Source organism: Buteo buteo, chromosome 2, assembly GCF_964188355.1.
Source record: "Buteo buteo chromosome 2, bButBut1.hap1.1, whole genome shotgun sequence".
Taxonomy (NCBI): domain Eukaryota; kingdom Metazoa; phylum Chordata; class Aves; order Accipitriformes; family Accipitridae; genus Buteo; species Buteo buteo.
The window spans coordinates 41,098,776-41,116,415 of record NC_134172.1 but is presented as its reverse complement, the minus strand read 5'-3'; positions in this window follow the sequence as shown (position 1 = coordinate 41,116,415).

Below are 17,640 nucleotides of genomic sequence, written 5' to 3'. Positions count from 1 at the left end.
TGATTCTCATCCACGTCATTCTCCAGCTGTTTTAACTGATTAGTCAAAGGCACACTCCTTGTTGACATCAAATGTGTCAAAAACAACTGTATAAATGAAAAATTATTTCCAACACTTGCAGTGAGATTAAGCGCTTATTGGATTAGGAAAATAACAGGATTTAATAGGGTCATTTATGCTGTAACTCTAGTATAAAAATGTACAGTGCATGCACACATATCAGATTATTATCTCTATAGTCCATCTAGCTATAACCATTTAAATATTTTATCTATCCAGCACTGATCCATTTCTGGTCTTTTCCTTTTTAACACACTACAGGTGAGTGTCCTTGGGCATCTCGGTAGTGAACATGTGACACAGTCATTATTGCCATTAGTGAACAAGCATTTTTCAATATGAGCTCATTTGGGTATCTTTCCTAGATCTGGGGAGCTTCTCTTTAAGCTTCAGGCACGTAGGACAAATTCCTCTCTCACTGCTTCTCCCTCTGCATGTTGCTGGAGTCATTGCAAGCTCCATCACTCTTCATTGCAGTGTCCTTACAGCTTCCTGGAAAAAAGAAAGGAATAGGAAAGGATGATTTGGTGAGTCCGCATATGCCCCATTGTACTGGTCATGTTTGACAAGGTTTTGGTGGCAGAAGGGCTGTAGGAGTGACCTCTGTGAGAAGAGGCTGGGGGCTGCCCCATGCTGAACACAGCCAGCTCCAACGAGCTCCCCAAATGGACACAGCAGAGGACACAGCTGAGTTCATCAGGGGAGTCTGTGGTGCCTCTGTGAAAACATACTTAGGAAAGGGTAGAAAACACTGGACAGGCAGAAGAGCAGGGGGGGAAAAGAGTGAGAAACAACAGAGAAAACACCAAGGTCAGAGTAGGAGGAGGAAGAGGTTCTTCAGGCACCACAGCAGGTATTCCCCAGCAGCCTGATGAGAGGACCACGCCAGAGCAGATGGATCTTCTTGAAGGAACTGCAGCCCATGGACAGCCCACATGGGAGCAGGCTTTTTCCTGAAGGATTGCAGTCCATGGAGAGGACCCACACTGAAGCAGGGGAAAAGTGAGGAGGAAGGAGCAGCAAAGAGAAACTGCTACGCATTGACCATAACCCGCATTCCCCATCCTCCCCGCAACACTCAGCAAGGCAGTGAGAAGAGTCAGGAATGAAGGAGTGAAGCTGAGCCTGGGAAAAGGGGAAGGAAAGGTGTTGTTTTAACACTTGTATTCTTGTTTCTCACTACCCAAATCTATTTAAACTGGCAATAAATTAAATTAATTTTCCAAAGTTGAATCTGTTTTGCCAGTGATGGTAATTGGTAAGTGATCTCCCTGTCCTTACCTTGACCCACAAACTTTCTTATTCTTGGTTTTCTCTTATTTTCTCCCCCTGTCCTGCTGAGGAGGGGGAGTGCAGCTGGGTGGGCATTTGGCTGTTAGCCGAGATTAACGCATCACACCACTTGCAAATTCTAGGTTGATTTTTTCAGACGCTGTGAGCTACAGATGGTTTCATGGTGTAGCGTGCGTCTCTGTTCTCCAGGCTAATTTGAACAAGAATGATCCTGAGTAACTGTTCCTTACTGAGATCGGTATGGACATCTGAATGGTGGAACAATAAGCTTCTTTTTTTCAGTCTAGGTTGCAGAGCAATGAACTTCGTGAAGCCACCTTGATCTGGAGTTATCAGGAGAGTCAAAAGCTAGACAGTGCTGGGAATTGTAGGAGGATCAGAATAAAAGGAGGTATCTACAAGAAAAGGTCTGCCTGAATCCAAAGAATACTCACAAACATAGAACCAATCAAGACAGGGAATAGTGGTAGGTATTTCTCTATTTTGAATTACTATCTTTTGACTTGTCTAAACTGAAGGAAGCTTGGTTTACATGCCATCTGCACTCTGCCTTCTGTATGCTTAATCTGCTATGTGTCCTTTAAAAAGATGTACCTGGCTGCTTCAATTCCTGGAAAACAAGCACTAGTATTGGCTGTAGAATCCTACTTATAAGTGACAGAAAAGTAGCCTTTTTTCCAGGAATACAGTTAAATTAAAGAGTCAGTAACTAAAGTTGTGTGATTGTTGATGCGTCCATTCACAGGACATTCAGATAAAATGAAAAATGTTGAGCGAATCTAAGTTTTTTTAACAACTTTTTTAACTGCGTGAAATATTTAACTTAATTTGAAACAAATTTCATTGTGATTTTGAGAGTTTCTTTACTCTTTAAAAATACATTTCAAGGAAAATTGAACATGTATAGGATTTTCAAAATACGTTTCAAGGAAAATTGAACATGTATGGCATTTTCAAACCAGAAAATGATACTATTTAGTTTAAAGTATTGCAGTAAGAAAAATAAAACTATGATTTCCAATTTATTTTCAGGAGTTCAAGGAAAGTTATTTTTTATTTGGTTGGTTTTGACAAGTAACTTGATAAAATGAAATCAAATTCTCAGAGTTGTTTGGTACTGCTGAACCTGCCTTTTTCATGTATATGAAAAATATATGCACTGTATCAGATGAAAAATATTGACAGACTCTACCTGGAGCCAGACGCACTCCACCTGGAGTGTTAAAGCTCTGGAGCCACCATGAGAGAGAAGTCTGGGGAAGGTTGGGGGATGGATCAGCGCTTCTTATTGATCCCAGACAAAGTTATAAAGCATATAACAAAACTAAACAAACAAAAGAACAAATATGCCCTTCGATGTCCTTTTATTTAGGTAAAGCTTCCAACAAACTCAAAAAGACTGTATCTTATCTCTTCGGAAGGTGAATGTATACTTTAATTAATATTTCTCATATTTTCTTAAGCTTTGTGAACAAAGCAAAAAGCCTGGCCAAGAGAAGCAGACAACATAGCATGACAAACTGATCACCCCAAATCTGGATTCAACAGGTATAGCCAATATTAAAGTGTAACCATATTTGCACCAAAACCATCTTCCCCTCTTATTGCTACAGATGACACACCTCTCACATTTGAACTGTCACACAGCCTCAGGCTGTGTGAAGGCAACATGTAAAGACTGGACACTGCTCAGAAGCATATACTTAGCTTTAAGAAAGGGATGATCTTATAAAGTCTAGGAAATACTGTCGTCCTGCGAGCTGAGCATGTATCTAAATACCTCACTGTGAGTTCCTAGCAAATTCCTGTCTCTCACACGTTTAATAAGTATCATGTCCACATGGTTAGACTGACCCAAGAGGTGGTCTACAAGAGGTACCCAACTCTCATCTGGCAGCCTGACTTTCTCACAGAGAGAATGGGAGCAGTTTTGGGGGTAGAAAGGCATGGCTCACTTGGATGCAGATGACTGCATTATTGCAAGGAAACGGGGGTGAAGGAGGAGGAAAGAAGGATGCACACCACTGTCCATATGCAACCCCTAAAACCTGCTGTCATATTTGAGGGAGGGAGGAAAACAGGCAGCAACACCTCTAACAGCTCACAGCCAGAATGGGTGGAGGAGGAAGGAGGTGGCAGAGGTGGAGCTGCTTCCACGTTTTAGCAAAGAAGAAAGGGAGAGTAACCTTGCCACAGCCTGCTGTGTGGGGGACAGGGCAGGAAGGAAGCTGGGAAAGCGCGACACAGACCATCTGTTCTCCCAGCACCCAGAAATCCAGCAGAAATCCTGACCTTCAAGGTGGGAATCCTGCCCCTGAAGTGGGATCCTGCCCCTGAAGCTGCCAAGCTGAACTAGGACATGAGCTTCTTCAGGCTGGGCCTATGGGTCTACTTACTTCTCGTCGTATCCCCTGCAGTGTGGGATTTGCTGGCACTGACTGCAGTCTGTGCTGAACCCCACACCTCATCTATGCTTGCAGTAACCATGACTGGATCAAGCCCAACTACTTCTGAAAGTTTTCTGTCTTTCCTTACCCAAATGCAAGGAGCTTCATTTTGTGAAAGCCCAGTATCTTTTTCCTTTGTGATTTTGCTGGTAAAACACGGTGTTTGTCACAAAACATCATGTAGCCAAAGTCAATAGGGATATTTCCCTCACTTTCATGCACTTCTCCTGTATAAAGTGATAAAAGGTATTCTGGCAATCAGTACATATTACAAAGCTGTATAAAGCCCACAATCAGTTTTCCTTAGGAAAGGAACACAGTTATGGAAACCAGACTGCTACTGGTGGAAGCCAAAACTGCTGCCAAGGCAGGGCTCTCGGGACCAAGCAAAGCCACCAAGGTGTCAAGGTCATGGAGCAGTGCAGGATATCCCATGTCCATGATGTGAAACATGTTCCCTCCCACCCCAAGACTCTCTCACTTATAAACCCCCAACTCAGATTTGTGGACAAAGCCAGTCCTATGCTCCTTAGTGAGTTTTCCTGAGACCAAATAGATTCCATTGCTGCTGGGTTTTCTTAAGAACATTTTTTCTTTTTTTTTTTTTTTCCTACAAGAATGGTGTCTTGGAGTTTTTATACTTGCTCAGGCACTCTGTATATGAAACAGATACAGATATGCATATCTGCTCACCTATTCATCCCCAAAATCTCACCACATCCACCTGGTCACTGACTGAATAAACTGACTGAATTTCTCCCATCTCAGGATCAAATCAGAAGGGGAATAGCTTATCTGATGCTCCGTTCCATATCATCATATTGGACAGTACCCAGGTCCCACTCTCATAATTTTTTTTGAGGATAAAATCTCTGTTGTCTAAAAGGAGGCAATGTGTTCTCAGTAGTGTGCAAACATTGGTTCAAATACTCTAGGTCTGTGATTTAATCCAAATATATTCTTTACATTGTATTGTCAAATCTTTTCCCTTTTCCTTTTTAAAATCAGGAATATAAAATGTTATGATAGTGTGAATTGTTTTAACAAAGAAATTAGACTCATAGACAGAAGCTGGGAAATCCATAGTTGTGGTTTCTGCAACTACAGTGAGATATGTCATAAAAAACCCCTGCATATCCATTGTTCAATATATAATGTTGTATGCTGTTTCAGTACACACATTCAAATAACAATTAAGTAAAATAACTTAAGGGATTTTTGTTCACTTTTAACCCTGTTCACATGTGCATTTGCTGTGCAAATCTAAGTGACACAGCTTTTACGAAAACTTCATGTAAATTCACTCAGTGCTATTCTACTTATGTACTCACCACACAAAAGCACAAATGTGCACATACACTCACTCCTCTCTACATCAGTGACCAAAGCTTAAAATAAAACTCTTCTTCATGCTGTCTGTGCCTATATCACAGTGATGTTGCAAAGCTAGGACTTGAAACCACCTTCCCAGCTTGCACCTGTCTTATATATAGGGATTCCTGAGCTCAGTACAGAATTTCTACTTTTCAAATTTTTTTTTGTTCCAATAAACACATGAACACAAACAAACCATGCATGACTCAAAATAATTTGATCTAACTTTTACTTCTTCTGTATCTTTACTGTTTTCCTATTTGAAGACCTCTTGTCATATTTTCCTAGTTCTTTTCCCGCTATCCTCTTTACTGAGCTCCTCACATCTGTCCTCTCCCAAATGTTTCCTATGCTTTTAATCAGATCATCCATGCAGAAACATAGATGTGATCACATACTGCATTCCACATCAGAGGATTTTGAAGACATCACCATCACCCACACAACAGTGTCTCCATTTCCCAGAACATCTCCTCTCAGATCACTACAGATGGGCCCAGTCTCAGGCTTCCTTTGAACACCTCTCTCTTTGTACACAAGTCACCCTTGTTTTCAAAAATGCTCTCTTTCCTCTGTGGGTAGGGGTTGTATTTCCATTTACAGTAATCCATGTATATTTGGTGGCCAAAATTCACAAAGACCATTCAGGTATCCAGGCTTGAAACAGCTAATCTCAAGAAAGTTGACTTAGATCAGAGCAGCCTCTCTGCTGAAAAGACGTCATACTATCAGTTCATTTCCTCCGCTGGCTTCCTGTTGAAAACAAGGTCACATTCAAGATTTTAGCCTGTATTTTCAAATCCATATATATGACTATTCTGAATTATCTGTGGGATTGCTTTGTCCTCTGTGATCATGACACTTTGCATCAGCTACTCTCCAGATGTGAAGAAAGTGTATCTCTCAGTGCAGAAACGTGTTAGTGCAGGAGAGAGAACTTGGCCAGCAGCTGGTGCGCATAGCTAGAAAGGAATTCACGTCTGATATGCACAGGAGGACCACAGACTCATTACCTCAAACACACCATATATCCCACCACGTATCCCACAACATACATCCCACCACATATCCCTAAAGCAACACTTCACAACAAAACAGTCTGAAACCAAAGCGAGCCAGAAGATGGATGGAGAAATAGATATCCTTACAAGTATAAGTGGCAGACTAAAAACATGAGTTGCTTTATTCACGAAGGATAAAGCTTTAACATATACACCCAATCATTAGATTGCTTAAACCGATGACCCAATATATTTGTCACGCATACACTTTGTCATGCAGAGTGTCCACACTACCCACACATGGGCACATACCTACAGGCCAACCAAAGATCAAACACATCGGTGTCACACTGAATGAATCCCCACCCCACTGTGCTCATTGAAAGTGCTTATTTATACATTGACTACTTCTGCGACTGAAAGCAGATGGGATCTGGACATAGATTTGCACAGTTTGCTTAAAACCTCTTACGCAGGTTTTAACTTGTGTCTTAATTCTTGGTTTCATATTCATTTTTCACTAGCTTGAACATAAGAGCAAAAAAATTATGAGTCAGTCAGTATGTTCCTTAACATAACCAGGAGCTCAGGTTTCAGACACAGGAGCTGCTTTGGCTTTTGTATAGCTTGAGCAAATTTACATTAAGTGACAAGTGATGTCATACAGCTGAAGGACATAAATGTCAGGATGTGATGTATGGTTTATATAGTCACAGACTCCAAAAAGAACTGTAGTAGGGAAACCGGAGTGATTATTTTTTCAATACCCCAGAGAATCTTCAGCCCCCGTTTATCTTGGCAGGTGCTGCACATGCTCTGCACTTTTCAGAATCAGGCCCCTATAGCCCTATTGCTGTAAGGACAGAAACACAACCAGAACCGTCTCCTTCTTCACATACGGGAGGATTTACTAGAAAAGTTTGTGAACAAACTGTCTTGTATATTTTCTGCCTTCAAGAAATGTACAAAGCAATCTGTAAGGCTGTATAAATGACTCGCTTCTCATCAGCTGTGGGACTCTGTAGTATTCTTCATGCATTTAGCAGTTGGAAGCTGTTTGTGTTACCAGTTAAGGCCACCACAACCAAATCTGCACGGGGTCAGACCTGGTGGTTCAGTAACCATTGGGAAAATGGAGGTTTGCTGTTCATACTGGGCTGCGTTACCTTTATGGTATCATTTCCACCAATGTGTGTGAGGTGAGGTCTCCTTCAGCTCTTTGCAGCCTTTTCCACTCCAGCCCCCAGTTCCAGCCACACAGACAGTGGTTTGTGAGGCCCACAAGAGAGGAAACCAGTGTGATGATCGTGAGTCCTTCCACCTCCACGGGAAAGGGTGAACATAAATGGAAAGTCTGTCTTTGCTGTCAATATGGTGTGTACAGTTTGTCCGTGAGATAAATTATGACTGAAGGCTCCCACTCGCACAAGTGCCTCCAGCTTCAGCCTTCCACACTCACAGTTGCCCAGCAGGCTATTGCCCTTTGGGATCACCTCAGTCAAAACATACCAACATAAAGCTGGTTTCTGCCCTGAATGGCATTACAACAGTTTCTCCAAACAATGATTTTGCCAAACTCCATCTAAAAAAAAAATGACCTTTCATTTTAAAGTGCATCCAGTACCTTCCTTAATGTTGCATCCAGAGCAGGGGTTGTGTTACAGAGTGGGTTTTGCAGACCATTTTCTGATTTCTCAGTTAAATTAGCAGTTTTAATACAAGCAGAGTAGCAATGTGGCAGTGGAAACCCTGTGTTTGTGCAGGGAAGGTAAGACTGTTATGAGAAAGTCCAAAAATCCCCTAAATATCACCAGTATGCAAAATGGTATGAAACTATAATAAAAATATTTAAGGGAATAGGTCTTTAGTATGACTGGATGCATAAAGACAACTGATACACATGCATATCAATATGATGTTTAACCTCTTGGAAATCAGTTAAATCAACAGAGTGGCTGAAACTATTAGTCTAAACCAAAGTGTTACCACTTCAAATGCACAAATAGGCAGATTCTGATAATGGAGCTGCTTCCCTGGTCCACAGTTTCCTGCCATACTCTGTACTTCAGGGTTGCTTGAGCAAAGTGAACTGATACAGTGGGAATAGGAATGCTTAATCTCAAAGGCAGCTGTATTTTTAAATATATTTTTTAGCACTTCGTGATGTATTTGCCTGTGTCAGGAGACTTAAATATTTAAACAGGGTGACAAAGTTCATTTCAACCTCAATGACAGTCAAACCCCCTGACATCCCCCTTTCGTAATGTGAGCAGAATTTTCTTCGTAGAAATAGCCTACCTCAAAGGAGCAAGGGAAAAAAACAACTTCTGTTCCAACTTTTAAAGCCCTGAAAGTCTTCGCAATGTCTCCCTCACCTTTCCCTACCTAGTCACCCCACCCGTTTCCTACCCCTCGCCATGTAATTTTTCAAACGGAGCCGCAAGCACGCTCGCCCTGGAAAACCAGCCACCCGCTCCATCGCTTGAGGTACAGGGGTACAGGGGAGAGAGAGAGGAGGTACAGGGGAGGGAGGAGGTGCAGGGGACGGAGGAGGCCAGCCGCAGGTCCCGACCTGCCGGGGCACCGGCCGCCTTTCACCCTCACCCCAGGCCTCTCGGCCTTCCCGGGGCAGCTGGGGCTGCCGCCTTCTCTCCCGAGCCCAGCTTCCAGCTCTGCCGGAGGGGTGCGTCTGGCCTCCGGCGGGCCGGGCGACGAGCGAGCGCCTTTAAAACGTGGCGGAACGAGAAGCACGGATCGCCCTCCTCCCGCGGCGCGGCCTGCGGGGTTGCGGCGGGTCACCCCGCGCGGAGCCACCTCGTGTCCGCCACCGGAACGGCAAGCGGCGGGGCCCGGCCGGCACCGCCGGCCTCGGGGCGCTCCCGCCGCCCCCGCTCGCCGCCCCCCCGCCCCGCCGCCCTCCTTCCCGAGGAGCCGGCCCGATCCGCGCCCCTTTCGGCTTCCCGGCGCCCACGCGCCTCCGCGTCCCCGCGCGGCCGTGCGCGCCGTTCTCCCGGCGCGCGCCGCTCCCGGGTGCCCACCGTGATTTTGGCCGGAGCCGGAGGCAACGGCGGGGTTGGCGCAAGCGAGTATTAGCTTTTCTAGCCGGAGCGCTGGGGGGAAGGCAGGGCAGCGCAGCAGAAAACGCTTTTACTCGGGTGGGGAGAAGGTAACGGTTGTCCTCGGGTAAAGCGCTTGGCTCCTGTCACGGCACTGTCACCACCAGCCCGAGAAGAGAGGCAGGACGGGGCTCTCCCAAACCCAGCCTTGCGCCCTGCCTTGCTCTGAATTCCCTGCAGCGCTCCCCCACGCCGCGGGGCCGAGCACCCGCCGCCCTCCCAGGTCCCCTGCGGGGGCACCAGGCAGCTGCGGGCTGCACAAGCCAGGGGAAAGCCCCCCTCGGCCTTTCTGCCACTGTCGGGGGCGGGGAGGGAAGGGAAGGATGAGCCTCGGCTCAGAAAAGACCATCCAGGGGAAAGGAAAAGGCATTTGCGAAGTGAAATAGGGTTTATGCTGAATAACACCAGGGTACGGAAAAGGTAGTGTATTTTGCACGGAGAGTTAGTAGCAACTATGCTGACAAATATTAACTGTAAGGGGAAATAACATCTCAAGAACGGCTGGGTGAAAAAGTTTAATCGGCTGAAAGGGCTTGACTTTGGGGGTTTTTTGTTGGGTTTTTTTACCAGCAACAAGCAGTGGGTGTGTGGAGGGGCTGAGAGGAACGGGGCAGGAAGAGAAGCACCTCAAGCTCCCCTCTTGGTGTTTATCTCTCCTCAGAGTGGGGGCCAGCGTGCAAACCCCTGAGCAGCATGCAGAAAAGAAACAGAAACCAACCCGCTCCCAAGCACACCTGAGTGCTTGCAGCCCCGTTCTTCACACAGTGAATCGAAAAGCATAAGGAAATGGGAAAATGGGAAAATCATGCCCCATGCTCTTCCAGAGCATGGCAGTCCAGTACCCTGCCAGACCTGTTTTTCCAGCACCAGGGTGTAAAAGGTGGCTTCCTAGGCACTGCAGGGCTAACACAGGAGTCCCCCAGACCCCGCGTCTTCAAACAGGAGTATGACTGAAGCAGCTGATTACCCACGACTTTGACATTTATGTCCACCTTGGCCTCTTCTTCCTCCTTAGATCCTTCCTTCCGTAATCAGCCAAAATGGACATGGTCTTCCACACGGTAGACAAGATTTTGATTATGTTTAGCGGGAAACGAAACAGTCACTGCCTCCCTGCTGCACAGCCATGCCACTGGCCATGGGAATGAGGGGGGAGCAGAAGCTGCCGACCGGGAACTTCAGCTTCCCGTGCAGGCAGGGAGAAGGCGAAGAAATTTTCTCTTCGCCCTCCACTCCCAACTGCCCTATGCAACAGCCGGTGTGGCCAAACAAGAACAAAAGAATTTTGTTATTCCAACATATTACTCAGAAACAAAGCGAGTCTGACATGTTCCTACCTCTCCCATACTGCAGATGGTTTAAAGACCGTATCAGTCTCTGCCCCTCCACCTTTCTTGTGCAAGTGTTTGTGGAGCTGCTTAGCAAAGCAGCGACTGAAGCAGCCCAGCCTGAAGAAATGCTTCGAAAACAAAAAAAGAGTGATTGTCCACAAAACATTTGTACCCATTGCGTTGCCTCATGGAGCTGTTGGAATAAGTAGAAAGACAGCAGTCTTCAGCCAGCTTTCGCAAGATAGTATGTCTGCTTGTCTCCACCGTTGTTGAACTGTCAGAGTCACAGTAAATAGGAAAAATGTTCCTATCATTCCTGTGTGTGATACGGAGATGTGGGCTTCAAGTCCCTACTTGGTGACTCTCAGGGAGTCCTGCAAGTCCCACAGAGCCTCAGCCTACCACCTGCAAAAGGCAGCTTCTCTGCCTGAAACAGCAAGTCACGAAAAGACTGTGACACACTCTGAGGTAGTCAAAATGGAGCCCATAAAAACACTGGAGCTAGAAATTCCTCTGCCACCCTCAGGCAAGGGGTTCTAGGGAGGATTTCTGTCTCTGAGGGATGGCGACCACCCAGGCTGGCACAGCAAGCTGGCACAAGGGCAGCTACCTCAGTGTGGCACTGTGCCCAGTTCATCAGCCCTTCCAAGAGAGTTTCTGCACTGCCCTGGGTCACGTCTTTCTCACGAAGATTTTACAGGGATGTCATAACTATACATCCTCCCATATGCACGGTTAAGAATTAGAGCTTTCCTAACCCTGCATAATTATTAACATGAGGGCAATTAGATAGAAAGATCAAATAGCTTGTTATTAAAAGACCAATGAAGAGCATAAAAAGCTACCAATTGGCATAAGAAATCTTGATTCCAGAATACTAAAACCCATAACCTGTGGAGTGTTTACTTTATATCATATGATTTATGTGCTATGGGATGTGTTTTTCAAATTCCGCCTGTCCTGTGCTATGTGGGAACAGTATAATTCATCATGTAGGTCTCCAGGTGAAGAAGCAGTGACACTTAGTCTGGCTGGCTTTTGCCTAATCCCACACTTTTATGATCAGACCTTAGAATATTATTTTAAGTTCAGCTAAAACTTTAATTGGAGACTCTGATTTATAGCTGATTTTTTTTTCATCATTGAACTGATAAAGTAAGCTATAATGAGAACTTTCTGGATGATAGATGTCATTCTCCTGAGCAGTGCTATTAGCACTTGTCCAGTTTCAGGAATATATACTAAAGAAAAAAAAGACACACATATGGCTTGGTGTAATTATGTAGCCCTTCAGAGTAAAAGAACTATTTAAGAGAACACAGCTTCATAAAGCTATGTTTATCTCCTTTTAATTTACTTTTTCCAAGTCTGTCAGCTTTACATACAATTTTACATTTTGTCAAATGAAGTTGATAACACCAATTTCACAGAAATAAAGGCCAACATTCATAAACTACAATAACAAGCCAACACATGCCTGCGTCTGTGAATGGGAAGGGGGATAAGAAAAAGGCCTTGTTTTGGTAGGCAAACAAATTTCAGTTTGCATTTCACAAGGGATTATCATTAGTCTTGAGCAAACTCAATGTCTGTGAACACCTTACATTATTCTTATGGTCCACAGGTTTTGCAGAGCCAGCTTGACTTTGCAGATATTTCTTTGATGTAATTTAGACCCTTTCTTTTTTTTTTTTTTTTTTTTTTTTTTTGAGTAAGAATTAGGACTGTAGTGTAACTTAGCAGGTAAGAAGAAACGCACAGCTACCTAATGTGCCAGCTATTTCTTTGGACCATGGGTAGAAGGTATTACTAGTATTCCTTTCAGATCCTCTGTCCGTATTATCTAATCCATTCTTCACATTGTTCATATTTGTTTTCCCATGCTCATTCCTTCTCTTCTACTTCCCTTATTTTATCATTAAATATTATTCTATATGATCATCTTCTGAAAACAACAAGATGTTAATAATATTTCATTATTAGAAATGGTCTTGAATGGGCTTGTAATGAGGTAAAATGAGTTCACCCATCTCTAGTTGTTTTGTATACAATATTCTCCTAATAGTGAGAAATACCTTGACAGAATCCCCTTAATTAAAATATTCAACAGAGAGCCTGTGGTAGCTGGCTTTATGGATATACACAGTACTGTACCTTAAAAGGTGGTTGGATTGAATTCTAGGGCAATTTAGTGTGATTTATGCTTTCTTTAGCCCAAAAGTATTTTACACTGTCTTGGCTCTCTTTTAGTGTACTTAAACACCTTCAGACTTACTTAATTACCCAGAATAATTTTGATTCACAATCACTGACTAATGTGTGAGTTACATTCTCATCCCTTTACACGAATCCTCTGCCCTTAGTCTATTTTACTATAAAAAGCTTTGACAATGTTATGGTGTGATTCACGGGATGTGCTGTTGATACACTAATGAACTCATAGTGAATAGTGCAAATATTAAAGAATGGTTACTCTGTGGTAGGAATCAATTACAATTTCTTTTCTTTGCAAGCAACGGTGGGTTTTGCAGCTCTTTTCATAATACTTTTTTTTAAAAGTGAAGACACAAAAAACTACTGATAGAAAGTTACTTTCCCATTGAAAGTTACTACAGCTTGTCTGTGGGCAGAGAGATTTTCATTTGATAGAAAAAGTCTAAATGAAAAAAGACATATTGTAAATAAACAAACCAAAACTACTATTTCATTGTAATATCTATGGCCCTTAACCATACGTGATCTAAAATCAAGCCTGCCAAAACATATACCAGCCACTGTTTGTAAAAGTGAAAAGAAAATTAGAAAAGAAAGGAAAAACACATCTTTGGTGTCAACCTTTCTGCAGACTTCTCTGTAGCTGTAACAGTTGGTGTCCCCATTTTCCAGAGAGGTGTGGTGGACAGCAAGGAATGGGAGAGTGCCTGGAATGAACGCTGCATCTGTTTGAAGCTGCAGGCAGCAGCTGGGCAGGGTTCAAATGAGTTCGTTGATGGTAATTCTTGAAATGACTTATTCTTGGTGGTGTACTTTGATTAACTCTTTGAAAAAAACCTTGCATTTAGATTTTATGAGGCAGGAACTGACAGTCATTCTGCAATAGCGTGGAAGTTTGTAGTTTACTCAGCAAAAGCTTGCATGCTGGTGTATTTTACAAATGTTGGTCACCTCAGTACTTGAGAATCCATTCTTGCTGGATTCTCTTAGTTCTCCGGAATGGAAATTAATTGCATAGTTTCGGAGTTTGAATTTCATTTATTATTCGTTGTATTCGTAGAACCATGATCTGAGCAAGGTCTCCACTGTGCAGTTAAGAACAGTTATGAACTCGCAACAGGCTGTCCCTGACCCAGCAATCTCACCTCGTTTACTGAGCGCTACAGATGTAAACCACGCACTGATAAATTCAAAGGGTAGGGTCTTTGTCTTGAGGAACTGACACAACTGATCCAAAGCCCTCTGATGCCAAGGGAAGACCCTTACTGATCTCCGTAGACTGTGGATCAAGCTGTAGTTTCAGACGTGCCAGAATAAAAGAGGGCAATGAAAAACAGGAGTGGTCAGTAGTATTGTAACCTTAATATAGCATATTAAACTTTTATAGATGCATGGCATATAATCATTAAAAACTCATTTTTACACACACGTGTTCAGGATCAAATTCTAGTTATAGTTGCTGAAGAACTATAACTACTAGAAAAGACACGCGGCATAATCTTAGTCTGCAAGGAATCAAAAAGCTGCTTGCAACAGCATGCGTCAAAGAGCTTGTTAGTTTTATGAGGAAGAGAAATTATGCACTCTCGGTATCAGCTCAGTCACGGTCTGGTCTTACCTTGGCCAGACTGCATCTCTACCTGTCTCCTGTATTACTTGGGCTGTACATGTTGGTGTTAAACTCACATTCCCAAAGGCCTGTTCTATGCATTGAGAAACTAAGGCTCCTTACGTGTCTTTCCCACTGTCTTTTGGGAATGTAGCAAGTGGTAATATTCTTCCCGTGATATGCCACATGTCCACATCCCTGTGTTGTCACTTGGTAGTAAATGCAGATCATTTAGTGCAATGTATTTCACCTGCCACAGGAGAACATGAATCTGGTTGAGTCACTTATATCACACTATGCTAGAAATGTGAGAGACAGTGTATCTATATACATCACATGTGTATACTGTAGCAATAGGAACCAGAACAGATCTAGCTAGTTTTGTTGCTACTGTGATAATGTTGCTAGCTGGTGAAAGTTATTATGGGAAAACTCTCTCTGAATAATTTTCATGGTGAATCACCACACTAGGTTTGGAAAATGATTAGGTGATGTAGACCAACATCTCTCAGCATAGCAGTGGCCAGTAATAGCATTGCAACATTTAATTATCAACATTCATTTCCACTTACATAAGGAAGGAATCAAACAAAATGGGGGTAATAGTAAAGAAATATTCACAGTTAAGTCTAATTGTTATTTGGTTTTAAGTGAAAAGTGTGGTAGTGGTACAACACAAGGAATTCCTTGGGTTTTCCAAAAAAAAATATTTGTTAGGCTCTCCGTTGATTTAAAGAGCCTGAAAAAGTGTGGGCTTAGAAACACTTGCAGAAAGTTAAGCAAATGCCTGAATGGTTGCATATTTGTGAGGAGCTACTTAGTTGTCAAAATTAACTGGTAATCTGCCTTTTAAAAGTAATGAACTATGCGCATATTTACATGTTCTTTTCACGGAGAAACACAAAGATAGCATCATCTTCCTGTGAATCTCTGGTTGCTGCAAGAAGTTTCAAGTGTCATCAGCACTTAATAAAGTTTCTCCAATGTTTTGCAGCTTTGTTTAAAGCCATTCTACAGGCTCTTTAAATGCCAGAAAGTTTGTTATTTCTTCTACAGGGAATAGATTTTGTGCTGTTCCTTTCTGAAAAGTTCTTTCTTCCCTGCGCTTCTCATAACCAGTGGTAGTAAAAGTACTTTATGTGTCCAAAGTCATGTCTGCAATTTAAAAGGAACAACCTACCAGGAAGAAAAGACAGTGTAACAGCCAGCTGTTTGTGCCCACTATGTGAAAAAAAATGGCATCCATAAGCAAGTATTTTCAGCTGTTTCACAGGTGGCTTGTTCTGTGATGCTCATCACCATTGCCCTACATGTTGTTGGTTAAGCCATTCTTATGAGTTTTACTGTAAAATTTCTCCTCCAAATGTCTGTGAAGGGCAAATAGTGATTAAATCAGTACCTTTGAGAGGTGGAAACCCTGAGGCCACATCAAAATTAGTCTTGGTGACCAATACCTCACGAGTCAGATTAAACTATGCTTTTCTGAGAACCACACTGCAAAGCAACACAAAAGCAAAGGCTTTTCCTTCTGCCTTGTTCTTATGGCTAAATGTTATAAAGAAAAAATGAGTTACAGTGTGATGAGCTGGCTACCTTGTGATTCGTTCCCAGTAACCAGGGAAAAACTTCATCTCACCTTGTGGATGTGTGGGGAGAGCTGTGAAAAAGCACATATCACTTGTGGTAGAGACTGCATCCTGACTGCAAAAACGTTAATGGAAGTAGAGCCCAGGCTCTAACCTGCCCTCCCCAGTCAATCCAGCTGGTCATCTTATGAAAAGGGCCCCTGTTTGGGGGTAGAAGGGATTTGGTGCAAAAATATTAGGGAGGGATGCAAGTTCTCATTAAATGATACAGAGGAGTTGGCAGCCAAGAAACTTTCTATTTCCTCCTTCCCACTCCCCACTTCACAGTTTGCCTCCCCCTGGTTGTGCCGACACAACTAGATGTTGGGCTGTGAGATAAACCATATCCCTGAAATGATCCAAGTAAAAATAACCCTTCTGACTGTCTTACGACTGAAGTATTACTCTTGCAGAGCTCTTGGAGACCAATTTTAATGCTTATTTTATTTGAAATAAATAAGACAAAAATTATTAATTGTCTTATCAAAAAAACACTACTGTTAAGCATTATGAAGCGATGCATCATGCCTTTTTCAATTCATAGATTTTTTACAGCCAGAATGGCTAAACATTATGAAGATGATTTCAAGTTCATGGAGAATAAATGAATCAGATTTTGAGTGAGAAGTAAAAATTGACACCCTAAACTTAAAACTATATTGGCAGGATAGCTAAAAATGCAAGACTGCTTATTTTAAATAGAGAAAGAGAGTGAGAGCTAACCTTAATAACAAGAAAACATACAAGACCAAGTGTAAGTTTCTGAAAGATGGATTTATCCCACTTACATATTACTGCTGCTTGCTAAAGCTGTCTCTACCTAGTTTAAAAAGATTGCTGAAAAAACCTGCTAAATAATAGAAATGAAAATGTGTGCATTTCCTAGAAGTGAAGCAGGGAACAAGAGATTACCTAATAATCAATGTCTGTCTAAATGCTTGGCAGGGATAACTTTAAAAGCCAGCGCTCAATGTCACGCAGAAGAAAAGAGATGGAAGGTCATGGGACAGCTCCTTCAATAAAATGGCAGTGGCATTTTGGTTGCTAAATTATTTTTATAACATAACATAACAGAGTTTTAAAACTCTGTTACTTTCAAAAATGCATATTATGTTATTTATGCTAAAACACTTCCTTAAAGAGTTGTCTGTGAAAGACAGGGCGATGTTAGCAGAAAAAAATCATTAAAAGTCTGCCCTTACCAGTGCCCTGATAGAAAGTGCAGTCTCAGAGGGGGTTTTGGCCCTTAACCTGAATATTGCAACTTTCTGCTTTGAGTCTAGCATAGTTTCCTGGATTAGAGAGCACAATTACAAAACACTTATTCAAGGAAATTTCATTTTTATTCTTGCAGCTGAGGAAGCTTCAGCATCATTTTCTCATCTGCTTCTCCGTTTCACTTACTTACTTGGACAACTTTCTCTCCTCTACTCGAGTTGAAGCAACCTTTCACCGGCACCCTTCCAACCATCTCTTTCTTGCGGCTTCATCACTATCCGATGGTGTGGTGTAGTATTAGCCTGTTTACATTTTAGAGCCTCTCCTCCCACACAGTAGGTAGCTGGGACTT